The following is a 13282-nucleotide window of genomic DNA, read 5'->3' on the forward strand; positions in this document are numbered from 1 at the left end:
TCTGGAGGGGTGCCTGCTCCCCCTGGGAGTATCTGCTCTCCCAGACAGCCCCTCCTTCTGTCTGCTCCTCCTCCTGCAGCTTTGGATCAATTAGCAATGCTAAAGGGCTCCTATGTCCATCAAACCTCTGCTGAAAGAGCCAAAAACCCTCCTAGAATTACTGAGATCCAGAGATAATGTGCTGGAAACACCAATCATTTGTAAATCAGCCTTGCACTTCATGGACTTGGTACACTTGGTCCACACTATGCACGGTACGCTTAACGAAACACTCCCACCTATTTTCCACTTTCAACTGATTATCCACATTTTCAAGGAAACTTAACTTAAGAGCAGGTGCTATGTGCGAGCGAACCTGCGGAGGATTTTTCCAGGGCGCAGCCCAAAGTGCTCTTTACCCAATTAGACGAGAGCTGCTCCTTGGCTCCCTCGCCCACCCTGTCGCTTCACCATCTCAGCCTTGTCTTCTTTACTCTGCCGCAGCGTGCATTATTAACGTTTCGTCGTTTCTCTCAGTGTCCGCTTGTGTGTGTGCACGCATGTGTGTGTGTGTGTGTCTGGCAACTTCCATTCCAGAATTTGTGCTCATTCACCCACTGCTAAAATTGCATTACCACCTTAAGACTGATCCTCCTTGCCCAGGGAGGCAGCAACGTTCTAAATTGTCTTTTATGTGTATCTGAAAGTTGGTTAAGTGTATTGAAAAATCTATACGTTCCCCCCAGACCTCCTTCAAGTCTTTTGTAATCTCATCAGTTTCTTTCCCCGAGCGCCACGAACATGTGGCTCTGCAATGCGCACGCCGTGATCTTACGGTAAAAGTTTCCCCAAACAAGATTTTTTAAAATTCAGCAGAACACATCTATACATTCAAAATACATACAATTTCTATTCCAGTTATTTCTCTTGATACACACAATGGACAACTCTCACACAGTATTGTTTTCAGAGAAACTTACAATGAAACTGTTTAACAGGTCTTTTGTCGCAGATTTTTCTTTCTGAATGACACTGTAATTTATATTGAAATAATCTCTCAGATACGATTCTAAAGATATTTCTATCTAAACAGAAAAGTGAAAGTCTACTAGAAAATCTGTACATTGTGCATCTTTGCAGGGTCCCCCAGAAATTCAGAATCTGGATTTATTAAATATCACAGTCTTGTATGAGAGTCCTGTGACTGGAGGCAGGAGGAGAGTGTGTTACCTTTGACAACGGACTGCCCACAGCACAGTGTTGTGTTCTCCGGTCTGTTCCGGTCCCATTGTGTGGCAGCCATTTTCAGTAGGGCCTCGCTGGGCTCCTGAGGATCGCCCATCCGCGCCTCCCTCATCCCCCACCGGCGCCGCCCCGTCACCTCTGGATTAACACCTGCAGGGGAACAGCGGGAGCAGTGGGAGCGCTCTGTTTGCACAGCCAATTACTGCTGGTGCAGAGCCAGCATGCCCTTCAAGCCTTTCTGTGGCTTCCTCCCACCCATCCGATCTCAGAAGCGGCCGACAGGACGCTCGGAAAGGCGCAGGCAGTCGCACACCATTCGCACGCACACACCTGACATTTTGGGCGGCGTCCGTCGAAAGTAATGAAAACATGTCGGTCACAAATTTTACTTTGTGTGTTTTCGAAACTCCTCATCTGAGAAGCCATTCAGGACACGAACAGAAGAAACCAAAGGCACTGCTTTGATTTCATGTGTGTGTATTTTTCTATTGTCCAGAGCAACGAGAGGAAAGGTGCTGTTCATTTCATCAGCACAATTTGATGTATGATAGAATTTCTTTGTCTGGCTCTGTTGGAGTAGTGGAGGCAGGATCTCTTGGTGCCGATTCCAAGCGCGGGACACATGCTAGTAGAGATATTTTTTGGTTCATTCAAAATCATTAGCAAACCCATGTCCTAACCTTTCTTCAAGCTGCTAAACACAACCGTAAACTTGCCTCAACCCTCAGACTTACCGTTTTCCTAACCCTAACCCTAACCCTAACCCTAGCTGTACCCTAGTTTGAGCCCTAAACCCTAATTGAAGCCATTGATACCTTTGAAAACATCAGAAAACCCATTTAATATTGATGGAAAACAAGGTAAATATCATGAAGACAATAATACAGATACAAAATAATATGTATGAGGAGATATAAAAAACATAAATGTTATCCTTGAAAAAAACATGCATTTATTGCAACTTTTATATGGTTATAGGGACACATGCTGGTAGAGATATTTTTTGGTTTATTCAAAATCATTAACAAACCCATGTCCTAACCTTTCTTCAAGCTGCTAAACACAACCGTAAACTTGCCTCAACCGTCAACTTACCGTTTTCCTAACCCTAACCCTAGCTGAACCCTAGTTTGAGCCTTAAACCCTAATTGAAGCCGTTGGTACATTTGAAAACATCAGAAAACCCATTTAAAATTTGTGGAAAACAAAATAAATATCATGAAGACAATAATACAAATGCAAAATGATATATTTGAGGTAATTTAAGATACAAAAAATGTTTTCCCTGAAAAATATGCATTTATTAGATTTTTTTTTTCATTGTCATAAGTACACATGCTACAAGAGATTTTTTTTGGTTCATTCAAAATCATTAACAAACCCATGTCCTAACCTTTCTTCAAGGTGCTAAATACAACTGTAAACTTGCCTCAACCCTCAGACTTACCGTTTTCCTAACCCTAACTCTAACCCTAACCCTAGCTGTACCCTAGTTTGAGCCCTAAACCCTAATTGAAGCCGTTGGTACATTTGAAAACATCAGAAAACCCATTTAAAATTTGTGGAAAACAAAATAAATATCATGAAGACAATAATACAAATGCTAAATAATATGTATGAGGACATATAAAAAACATAAATGTTATCCTTAAAAAAATATGCATTTATTGCAACTTTTATATGGTTATAGGGACACATGCTAGTAGAGATATTTTTTGGTTTATTCAAAATCATTAACAAAGCCATGTCCTAAACTTTCTTCAAGGTGCTAAACACAACCGTAAACTTGCCTCAACCCTCAGACTTACCGTTTTCCTAACCCTAACCCTAGCTGTACCCTAGTTTGAGCCCTAAACCCTAATTGAATCCATTGGTACCTTTGAAAACATCAGAAAACCCATTTAATATTGATGGAAAACAAGGTAAATATCATGAAGACAATATTACAAATACAAAATAATATGTATGAGGTCATATAAACAACAAAAATGTTCTCCTTAAAAAAACATGCATTTATTGCAACTTTTGTGTGGTTATAGGTACATATGCTAGTAGAGAAATTTTTTGATTCATTCAAAATCATTAACAAACCCATGTCCTAATTCCAGCGTATTCCAAGATGAGTGCTATTTATATTTACACACAACTGATAAAGGTTCTGGAATAAAAACCTACAGCTACTCTGTTCTGTAGTGCTTATTGGCAGGTCCACTACAATATGTGAGCATGTTTCATTTGACACCACAATGAACAATAGTCTTGTTGTCTCTGCATGTCTATAGAAATCAATACGTATCCTCAGCCTTGCCCTGTAAACAATATTAGCATACAGGTCCTTTAAACACAAAAATCAATGTGCAATGACACATTTCAAGAATGCAGATGCGAAAAGAATCGGTCTTAGAATTCTCTTTCAGTAATTTATCCTCCGATCGCTCTGGCCTTTAATGTTTGACCTGTCAATGACCCTCCCCTCTGATTCGATCCCTCCTCCTTCTCCGGCAGTGGCCTGATTAAAGGCAGCCAATGATTTTCTGTTCCGTGCGGCACGCTAACTTTGCTTTGAGCTTGAACCCGGGCCCGCGGGCCCATTGATCATCCTCTGTGTCCGCGGCTCAGCGGAGCGGGTGTTTAACTGTCGTCGCCGTGCCGCTCCCTGAGGGGCTGGAGGTCAGCCGGCTCTCTCATCCCTGATCTGGGTCTCCGTGTGCCACCTGCACGCAGAAGCAAACCTCCGCTGAGCCATAAACCTCCGAGAGCTCTGTGCGATGTGCATACAGAGAGAGGGAGTGAAAGAGCGAACTCCTGTATGGGAAAGTGTGTGTGTGTGTGTGTGTATGTGTGTGTCTGCGCATGTGCCTGTGTGTGCGTGTGTGTGCGTGTGTGTGTGTGCGCGTGTGTGTGGTGTGTCCAGTGCAACAGCTGGCACAGTAAAGGCGAAAGTGGAATCTGCCCTGGGGTAAAATTTTCCAAGCAAAGTACCCTCAGTAGTATGGAGGCCATGAGGGCATTTAAGCCAGATGCAAATGCAATAAGAGATTCAGGAATAAGAGAAGGGCATCTTTCATGAGTCTCAGGGAGGGCACAAATGATGTCAGCACAGCACACAGACACTAAAAGAGAGAGAGAAAGAACAGTGAAACAGTGAGAAATGCGATTTTGACGACATTCAGACGATCAGTACAAAGGAAAAATCATTAGGTGATCCCACCCAAGGTACAGAAAAGGTAACATTTTTATTTATTGTTTCATTATACCAAATAGGAACAGTCACAGATGTTTCAGCAAAATAGCCCAGAGTAGCCTACAGTCTGCTCTGCCAATTTATACACACTGAATAGCAGCAATTGGTATAAAGATTCTGTCAAGTAAAATACAATACGAATAGTACTGAAAACAAATCAGCTAGAAAGGCTATAAGCCAAATTGCTTGCACTTAAAAGCATGTAGAAAATTAAGCAATTTAAAAAAAAAAAAACCCAAAAACCCCACTGGGCTGCAGAAGAATGGCGTTTTCTGACACTGCTGTTCATGGTGGGTGCTGGAGGGCCCATGGCAGAGATGCGTTAATCCCCCACAGCAGAAGTGATAGCGTAAGAAAGAGAACATGGAGGGTTGGGAGGCTGAGTCTGTTCCGTGGGGACCCGGCAGAAACCCCTGCTTTTCCATCGTGGTGGTGGGAGAAGGAGCCTTCTGCCTTCTTGGAGCTCCGGAATACAAATAGAGTGCTAATTCCCTTCGACACCATGGCAACCAACACCCGTTCTGCCTTGCACGACGCCCACCTCCCCTCTGTCGGCACGCCTGCATGCTCACAGGTCACCTCAGAGGAGGTCTGCGTGTCGGTGTTTGAGATCTCTCCGTATGTGGGCCCATGTGCGCACACACACACACACACACACATGCATACATATGCACGCACACAAAAAAGTTTATAGTAAGTATCTGCAGCTAGAATGTGTATACACCTCTCTCCTACAACCTCACAATACAACAGGAGAAAGCTAGCGCCTTGGGATACTGCTCATAGACAGCTTGCAGCATTGCCAAGCCTCAAACCTGCCTTGTACTGGGCCCAAAATCAATCATACACCGAAAAGCAAAAACTACTTTTTCTGGAAAATGCCAACTATATAACATTCTGACAAAAATAATATTCTGGTTATGGTCTGGCAGTGTTGGTCTAAGTCGAAAAGCAATTATCCTTTGGTAGATTCTGGGGAATAGGTCAGCAAAACATAGGAGATGGTGGTAGGACAAGTCCGTCAGGGAAATAACAGCTTCTGCTGAGGATAAAGAGGACAGAAACAGCCTCAAATGAAAGCCATTCAGAAGGCCTTTGTAGAAATGTCTTAAATACATTGCTCTTATGAAGTCTCTTATCAGCTGAGTTATTAAAGCTCTATTGAAAAAGCTTCCTTTGTTTCACTCCTCAGTTGGCTGTGATTCCACCTTGCTCAGCAACAGTGGGAAAGTACTGCACCTCTGCATTGCCTTGCAATCTGTGTAAACTGGCCATCTTCGGACATACACGAATGTGAAGCAGTGCTTCGAAACAGAACGTAGTTGTGTTGCTTTATTTTCTTGATTTTGATTTGTGGAAAACTGAAAATACCTTCTTCGCAGATTTTAAACCATCATGACACTGTAACGTGATTTAAAGCCGTTTTTGTCCCTTTCCATTTTGCTCGTGGGGTGGGAACAGAGCCACCCAGAGGACGTAATGCAAGAGTAAATCATCCCTTCGCTGCACGTCATTCTGAATTATGCTAAGGGTGAAAAGGGGAAAAATATAGGGAAAAGCCTTGATTAATACTATGAGCGCACGTAAGAACTATGACCACTGCCATTTGAAAAATTGTGTTCCTTGGAGCACCTAAGAAGCATTCACATGCAGTACTGTACTGTGCCATGGACCAGGGTGATGGATGGCTGTCTAATCGGGGGGGGGGGGGGGGGGGGGGGGTGAACGGCACTGCTTGTTTTGCAGAGGGGTTAGGGTTAGGGTTAGGGTTAGGGTTAGGGTTAGGGTTAGGGTTAGGGTTAGGGTTAGGGTTAGGGTTAGGGTTAGGGTTAGGGTTAGGGTTAGGGTTAGGGTTAGGGTTAGGGTTAGGGTTAGGGTTAGGGTTAGGGTTAGGGTTAGGGTTAGGGTTAGGGTTAGGGTTAGGGTTAGGGTTAGGGTTAGGGTTAGGGTTAGGGTTAGGGTTAGGGTTAGGGTTAGGGTTAGGGTTAGGGTTAGGGTTAGGGTTAGGGTTAGGGTTAGGGTTAGGGTTAGGGTTAGGGTTAGGGTTAGGGTTAGGGTTAGGGTTAGGGTTAGGGTTAGGGTTAGGGTTAGGGTTAGGGTTAGGGTTAGGGTTAGGGTTAGGGTTAGGGTTAGGGTTAGGGTTAGGGTTAGGGTTAGGGTTAGGGTTAGGGTTAGGGTTAGGGTTAGGGTTAGGGTTAGGGTTAGGGTTAGGGTTAGGGTTAGGGTTAGGGTTAGGGTTAGGGTTAGGGTTAGGGTTAGGGTTAGGGTTAGGGTTAGGGTTAGGGTTAGGGTTAGGGTTAGGGTTAGGGTTAGGGTTAGGGTTAGGGTTAGGGTTAGGGTTAGGGTTAGGGTTAGGGTTAGGGTTAGGGTTAGGGTTAGGGTTAGGGTTAGGGTTAGGGTTAGGGTTAGGGTTAGGGTTAGGGTTAGGGTTAGGGTTAGGGTTAGGGTTAGGGTTAGGGTTAGGGTTAGGGTTAGGGTTAGGGTTAGGGTTAGGGTTAGGGTTAGGGTTAGGGTTAGGGTTAGGGTTAGGGTTAGGGTTAGGGTTAGGGTTAGGGTTAGGGTTAGGGTTAGGGTTAGGGTTAGGTTAGGGTTAGGGTTAGGGTTAGGGTTAGGGTTAGGGTTAGGGTTAGGGTTAGGGTTAGGGTTAGGGTTAGGGTTAGGGTTAGGGTTAGGGTTAGGGTTAGGGTTAGGGTTAGGGTTAGGGTTAGGGTTAGGGTTAGGGTTAGGGTTAGGGTTAGGGTTAGGGTTAGGGTTAGGGTTAGGGTTAGGGTTAGGGTTAGGGTTAGGGTTAGGGTTAGGGTTAGGGTTAGGGTTAGGGTTAGGGTTAGGGTTAGGGTTAGGGTTAGGGTTAGGGTTAGGGTTAGGGTTAGGGTTAGGGTTAGGGTTAGGGTTAGGGTTAGGGTTAGGGTTAGGGTTAGGGTTAGGGTTAGGGTTAGGGTTAGGGTTAGGGTTAGGGTTAGGGTTAGGGTTAGGGTTAGGGTTAGGGTTAGGGTTAGGGTTAGGGTTAGGGTTAGGGTTAGGGTTAGGGTTAGGGTTAGGGTTAGGGTTAGGGTTAGGGTTAGGGTTAGGGTTAGGGTTAGGGTTAGGGTTAGGGTTAGGGTTAGGGTTAGGGTTAGGGTTAGGGTTAGGGTTAGGGTTAGGGTTAGGGTTAGGGTTAGGGTTAGGGTTAGGGTTAGGGTTAGGGTTAGGGTTAGGGTTAGGGTTAGGGTTAGGGTTAGGGTTAGGGTTAGGGTTAGGGTTAGGGTTAGGGTTAGGGTTAGGGTTAGGGTTAGGGTTAGGGTTAGGGTTAGGGTTAGGGTTAGGGTTAGGGTTAGGGTTAGGGTTAGGGTTAGGGTTAGGGTTAGGGTTAGGGTTAGGGTTAGGGTTAGGGTTAGGGTTAGGGTTAGGGTTAGGGTTAGGGTTAGGGTTAGGGTTAGGGTTAGGGTTAGGGTTAGGGTTAGGGTTAGGGTTAGGGTTAGGGTTAGGGTTAGGGTTAGGGTTAGGGTTAGGGTTAGGGTTAGGGTTAGGGTTAGGGTTAGGGTTAGGGTTAGGGTTAGGGTTAGGGTTAGGGTTAGGGTTAGGGTTAGGGTTAGGGTTAGGGTTAGGGTTAGGGTTAGGGTTAGGGTTAGGGTTAGGGTTAGGGTTAGGGTTAGGGTTAGGGTTAGGGTTAGGGTTAGGGTTAGGGTTAGGGTTAGGGTTAGGGTTAGGGTTAGGGTTAGGGTTAGGGTTAGGGTTAGGGTTAGGGTTAGGGTTAGGGTTTAGGGTTAGGGTTAGGGTTAGGGTTAGGGTTAGGGTTAGGGTTAGGGTTAGGGTTAGGGTTAGGGTTAGGGTTAGGGTTAGGGTTAGGTTAGGGTTAGGGTTAGGGTTAGGGTTAGGGTTAGGGTTAGGGTTAGGGTTAGGGTTAGGGTTAGGGTTAGGGTTAGGGTTAGGGTTAGGGTTAGGGTTAGGGTTAGGGTTAGGGTTAGGGTTAGGGTTAGGGTTAGGGTTAGGGTTAGGGTTAGGGTTAGGGTTAGGGTTAGGGTTAGGGTTAGGGTTAGGGTTTACAATGGCTCCCCCCATCACAGTACATAGACTGCGTGGTTGGTCGGGGGAGACCAAGGGCATGCACGGGCCTACGCCTGTCGAGCACAACTCTCAATCGTGGCTATAATCCGGGATGAAGGTTTGCTAATTTAACGGGAGTATGTTCTGGTGAGTAAGGAGAGGAGTCTTTCACCTGCGGGTTTGCTGGTTACTTTCCGTTGTCCCTGGACAACATACTCAACCAGTCCACATCCATGCTACCATGTACACGATTTTATGTTTTAACGAGAGGGTGATTATGGTGAGTACAATAGGAATCATGAGCCGCGAGATTGCGTCAGCCACGTTCCAGATTTCCAAATAGTTCCCCCAACGAACGCACGAGCCGGTGAAAGACCGATCGAATGAACGAGCGGCCGGGCGATCGCACAAACGCATGGTCAATCTGGCAACCAGACGAACGCTTTCAAAAGTCCGGACCGACGAACGAACGAACGCTTTCAAAAGTCCGGACCGACGAACGAACGAACGCTTTCAAAAGTCTGGACCGACGAACGAACAGGGGGTTAGGGGGTTAGGGGGTTAGGGGGTTAGGGGGTTAGGGGGTTAGGGGGTTAGGGGGTTAGGGGGTTAGGGGGTTAGGGGGTTAGGGGGTTAGGGGGTTAGGAGTTAGGAGTTAGGAGTTAGGAGTTAGGAGTTAGGAGTTAGGAGTTAGGAGTTAGGAGTTAGGAGTTAGGAGTTAGGAGTTAGGAGTTAGGAGTTAGGAGTTAGGAGTTAGGAGTTAGGAGTTAGGAGTTAGGAGTTAGGAGTTAGGAGTTAGGAGTTAGGAGTTAGGAGTTAGGAGTTAGGAGTTAGGAGTTAGGAGTTAGGAGTTAGGAGCTAGGAGCTAGGAGCTAGGAGCTAGGAGCTAGGGGCTAGGGGCTAGGGGCTAGGGGCTAGGGGCTAGGGGCTAGGGGCTAGGGGCTAGGGGCTAGGGGCTAGGGGCCACCGGGACAGGGACAGGGACGCATAGGCATTAGCACAGACACTCTGGGCCACAGTCAGCATCAATGAGAGAGACAGCGGGGGGGGGGGGGGCTCCAGTCAGTATCCTGCTCAACGGTTAACGGAGGCCATGTCGAAAGAGGATGTGACAAACGGGATGAAATCTTCGCTCCCGCTCCAGGCGGCTTAATTCCCAGTGAACATGATGCTTCCATCTGTCATACGACTCATCGCCACCTCACACCTCCTTCACCAACACCGCTTCATGAATAGTGCTGTCATCGTAAGCAATCCGCAGCACGCTGAGCTGAAAAAAGCTCCTCTGCAGGGGTTAGGGCATGTCCACTGAGCACCCTTTTCTGGCGTTAAGGCCTTGGCAGAGCGCGGAAAGGCGAAGGGATTTAACGGCTCCCTGTTCCGCCAGTGGTTTTTTGGGAATTAGTCAATTCTCGAGAAGCGAGATCGATGAGCGTGGTGCGTTTTTGAAAAGATGAGCTGATTTAAACTGGCCGCATGAAAAAGCCGGAATGCACATGAAAAGACGGCAGCTGCGGTTCCTTTTCTGGTGGTGACCTCAAGGCGAACGTACCCACTTGGTCCCGGTCAGAAACAATGGAACGAAGGCACTGGTGCCCGGGAAAAATGCTTAGTGGACACGCCCTTAGAGTGTACGTGTGTACATAAGCACAGGCCTTTGTGTTTGTGCATGCGTGTGACTGCATTGTGTGTTTTCTTTGCTGATAGGCTGTTTTATTCCATTGTAGGGCTACTGCAGGTGGTTTGTCTGCATTTCATCTGTGCATGTGTGTGTGCGTGTGTGTGTACGAAATAAATCTCACTCCAGACTTAACTTTTCCGTGTGTTATTGAAAAAGAAACAGTGAGAAAAGCACAGATTGCCAGATTATGCTGTTGACTCCAAAGGAATTATTAAAGATGAAAGATTTCAGTTCGGAAACATCTATTTTGCCAGCCAGAAATGAAATGTTATGTTCTCCTTTTTTTCAGCCTGCCTGGTTTTGTGCTTTTTACATGGTACTATACTTCCCTCAGTGCTTCAGACTTACCATTGCGCCAATGAATCATCTGTTGGAGATATGTATAAACCTGCTAAATGACCTCCCCTTTAATACTCTAATCCACTTAGCATCCTGTCATAAGTTTGCCATGTTGGATGAACCCAGCTAATATGTCAAGCTAATTTATAAAAGCTGAAACGCACTCGGGGTATTAAAAAGGTTGTCCTCTGAACTGTCGTGTTGAACATGTGACCAGGACAGGAGTGGAAGGTGAGGAGGTGAATGTAAAATATTCAGACGCGGTGGCGGTGTGTGGTAATTAGGATGGCCAGAGCCAGGTGTGAAGCGTAGAAGGTGCTAGACCAAATCATTAGAGGAGCAGCATGCGGTTGACAGCATCAGTTTTTTTAACCTCCACAAAAACCTGTCCTTCTCTCTGATTAACGAAAGGCCAACAGCTGAGTGTGAAAGCTCAGGTGGGCCTAAGTGGAAATAATGTCTCTCGTGTTTCATTATGTCCTGTTACTTTGTGAGTGTGTGTGCATGTGTGTGTGTGTGTGTGGGCACGTATTACTATCTTTGTGAGAACCAAATGTCCCCACAAGGATAGAAAGATGAGGAAAATTGTGTGTGTGTGTGTGTGTGTGTGTGTGCTTCTGTGTGAATGGTCCACTCAAAGAAACAGCACTGTGCATGTTTTGAACTGTAAGCTTATTGGGCTCATGAGAATTATTAAGGACCTTTTTTTTGGTTAATTATTTTTTATAATAAGATTTTTCCACATAGGATCTATTCTAACATTTATTAATTCACCGTGTCAAACAGCACTGAAAGGCATACTCAGCATAAGCCTCTGCATAATGTTAAATCTTGATAAATCAGTAGTTATGTAGGACACATTCAAATAATTCCAGCAAATTCATTAATAAAATATTGACATTTTTATAATTCATACTTGTTTGTTCAAATGCATAACGCGCTCACCAAAGTATCACATGTGATGTCTACTTTGGATTATCTCATGATTGAAGGGCAGTAACGGTAGAGAAACACCCTTTTTCAATTTTTTTTCCTCCTCTGATATGGAGCTTCTGAAGGAAAGGGAGGTCTATCTGCTCCACTATGCGTAAGCTTGTCCTTAGAAAGGAACTGAGGTTAAACCTCATACTGAAGATGACTTTTTTTTTTAGACTGAAGATGACTGGAGATGAAGGGGTTCTGTGAAGCAGACGGTCTGATTGGATATTGATGGAATGGGACATGGCACGCACACACCTAGCACTTACACGCTCTCCAATACCAAAATGAATGAACTCTGAAGTGTTGCTCAACAGCTGCAAACGATGCACTTCTCCTTTAATAGCATCCGATCCAGCCAGCACGCCTCTCAGCTAGGCGTCCGAAACCGCGAGATGAAACGCGCTTTTTAAGCATTCTGAGCTTTTTGAATATTGCATGCGGCCCACCCCCCGAGCCAGTTCTGAGCGCTCGCCGTCTGATAATGTTACATAATGGCTTCCAGATGAGCGGAGATGAGCCTGAGCGTCGCTGGGAAGAGGACGGCAGGTGATGTGGAGAGATTCTGACCCGAGCCCTCCTCTGGGTACCCTCGAGCAGAGGAGAGTCCCCTCGGTCTGTTCTCTCTGCTAGCATCTGTGATACAGGCTCAGAGAGCGTCATAAGCCCCCCTTCCACCTGGTTGTAGAAATTAAGCGGGCGGGAACGATCCACAATGGGGACTAAAACGGTAGCTGGAGCACGTTAGCGTTTGCTTACCCACTGTTACCTTGAGAACCGTGAAGGTTATGCAAATTAGGAGGAAGTGATGGGGAAAAGCGACGCTAGCATTTTTAAGACGTCATTTCTGCATGCGAGGTCTATTTGAGCCACTCAGTTACCGTGGTCTTTTATTTATTTGTTTTAATCCTGCTTCAGTTAAATTTTTGTACAGTTCAGCTGAGTGGTCTATGCCAAATTCAACTAAATGCAAATAAATCCTTCAGTAGGAGTCTACACCTCTTTGTTAGCATTTGCCAACTCACATTCCCTCTTAACATTGTCCTCTGACCAGATACTGGCAAAGCTTGGACCTTTTCATTGGTCCACAGATTTTCTTTTTCCATTTCAAAACTTATTTGCCGTCTAGCTGCTGCTAAATGTACCAGATACAAGAAAAATAAGATTATAAACTGAAATTCTAGAGTCAGTCAGAGATTCTAGTTTCCAGATACTCTAGAGAGGGACTGTCTCGGGGGTTGGGACTGAGATGGCAAACAAAATATCTTAATTCATACCTGTTGTCTTGAATTTTTTAACGCTGAACTTGTGGACAAAGGAATACACTGTATATGCTCTGTAAATCCCAATAAATAAATAAATAAGTGATAGTGGATTAGAGTCCCTTGAAAAGTGAGTTTTAAATAGACTGGATTCTGGATTCTCCACTGTGGTGCCCAGATGGTCATTTGAACAACTATTTTAGTGCTCTGGGCTGGCCCTGGCATTCCAGTATCCAGTAAAATGCTCCAGCTTCTGCTGTTACACAGCACACTGTGTCCATATTCACAATCTGTTCTGAGGCTCAGCGATTCTCATGTCACCTTAGGAACAAGACAGGGGCCCAAGAAACCTCATGTTCATTAACAAAAAAAACTTGCTAATGTACAGAAAGGATCACATCTGTTTCCCTGTCACTTAATTACGCCCAGTGTTATAGTATGACCTCTAAGCACTCTGCAGAAAATCGTTAAATCATTATAATAATTAAAAAGAAATCATGTTACAAATTAAATAAAAATGAAGAGGTCTGA

This window comes from Anguilla anguilla, chromosome 9 (assembly GCF_013347855.1).
Source record: "Anguilla anguilla isolate fAngAng1 chromosome 9, fAngAng1.pri, whole genome shotgun sequence".
Lineage (NCBI taxonomy): Eukaryota > Metazoa > Chordata > Actinopteri > Anguilliformes > Anguillidae > Anguilla > Anguilla anguilla.